The 1938-nt window shown below is 39.4% G+C and overlaps 1 long non-coding RNA gene across 1 annotated transcript; it reads right to left on the minus strand.

Annotated features, from left to right (window-relative positions):
- Window positions 1-236: 236 nt before the first annotated feature.
- LOC127605068 (uncharacterized) lies at window positions 237-1729 on the minus strand. Its single transcript, XR_007963449.1, has 3 exons — window positions 1627-1729; window positions 754-1028; window positions 237-621 (listed from the first exon to the last, which is right to left on the minus strand). It is a non-coding gene; the product is annotated as an uncharacterized LOC127605068 (long non-coding RNA).
- Between the last annotated feature and the right edge of the window lie 209 nt (window positions 1730-1938).

Raw genomic sequence — 1938 nt, forward strand, 5'->3', positions numbered from 1 at the left:
TGGATTCTCAGATAGATTGAACAACACAATCATCTCGAATCAGAAATCGAGTTGCAAAGGGCAAACCCTCCCCCCCAAAAAAACACATCACACTAATGTAAAAAAATAATACAATATATGCATGTATTACATATGAATTGCACTTCTGGAGCCAACTTGATTTTAGACATTTTAATGTAGCTCAAATATGAGACCCATAGCAGCCATCGGATCTGCACTAAATATTCTCCACAAATGGCTTTGAGTGAGTCACAATAACAGAGGTGAAGCCCATCAAGTGCGTGCCAGACTATTTAACGTAACTATTTGTGAGCTTGATAACGCTGTGTACATTCAGGTCGCGGGTATGGGCTAGCGTACATGAAAGGCTGAATATCTTTAAGTTTTCGTCGTGCATGAGCTTACCCCATCACAACTTGCTCGTCCGGTGAAGCCATCAGGCCGACACTAATCCTCCTTTGATGAGGCTTGCTTCACAGGAAAAGCACTGACATTTGGCGCTAAGGCCTTCTCCCTTCCCCTCCTGATCACGCACACAGGCGCCTCGGCTCCGGTGAGATGCTCTTTCATCCTAGTGTCGGTGAGACGTGGGATTCAGATGACTGGTGGATTAGATGGCAGCTTAAAGGAGACAGAAAGACTGATGTTATCACTCAAGAGACAAGGCCTTCGAAAAACCCAGATCAGATCACATTTGTTATCGACTCGAAAGGATTGGACATAAAAGACAAAATGTTTTAATTGTTGACGCACACTTATCAGACCGTAATCAACTCCGTCCTCGTTGAATTTCGATGCCAAGAAAATGACATCTTTTTCCCTGCAAATAAATGAAATGAAATAAACCAAAAATTGCAAACCAAACTCCTACTTGGCCAAAAAAAATAAAATAATAAAAAGGAACAAAAAGAGCACACAGCTACCATTGACTCATAGTCAAGGTTGATGCACACAACATTTTGTCCCCGTGGGTAGCAGTCCAGGAGGCCACATGTATATGTAAAGTCAGCACGCCTGTCTAGAAGTCTCTGTGAAAGAAAGTAGGCAGAGCACACGTTTCGTGCCGTTAGTTCACACAGAGAATATTTGGTGTTCTTCAAAAAAACATTAAACTGACATACATTAAATATTACTATCAGTGTTCGTGGTTTGTTTTACTGTTCAGACACAATCCTGTCCAGTAAGATACAATTGAATCCCTTAGTTTAACACATTTAAATGTAGCAAGAACTCAATATTCTTACCTTTGTAACCAATAACCTTTATTATCAAATGAATTGGTTTGAAATTCCTTCTACATGTACATAAGTTCGAACCTGTTTAAATACTCAACTTTTTAAACAATTAACCGTGAATTTGTATATAGTCAATTGTTTCACAAATTTATTCGGGAAAAGTTGTGAAATTGTTCCTGACATTCGGGCGAACTCGACCCGTTCCCCATACTCTTGGCCGTTAGCATTAGCAGGTTAGCTTATCCAACACGACCACATAAGTGACAGTACAAGTACATTCGTACATACAACTGGTTTCTAGATTTCCACTTCGAACAATATCATCTCTGACCTCTTAGAACACTTATAGTTGATAGTGTATTTTACACTTGAAATATTCATTTTTACCAACATTTGATAAAATGTTTTGGCACCGTTACGTCACTCGGAGAATATCGTTCTTTCTATGTGCGGTTGTACTACCTTTGTGCGACGTCTGCCATCTAGCGGCTGGAATAAGGAACTGCGCTCGACTCGAATGACACATAATGAGACTGGATGATTGATTACCTGAAAGAATCTTTTTTATACCCAGTTTCTTCTTATACCTGTTTGTCTAAAGTGTCATGCGTGATTGAATGCAAAAAAAAAAAGTTACCATACACTTTGGCTTTCTGTAAAAACCGTGAAAGAAAACATGACCAAATTGGACAAAGATTTCACA

Source organism: Hippocampus zosterae, chromosome 7 (genome assembly GCF_025434085.1).
Source record: "Hippocampus zosterae strain Florida chromosome 7, ASM2543408v3, whole genome shotgun sequence".
Lineage (NCBI taxonomy): Eukaryota > Metazoa > Chordata > Actinopteri > Syngnathiformes > Syngnathidae > Hippocampus > Hippocampus zosterae.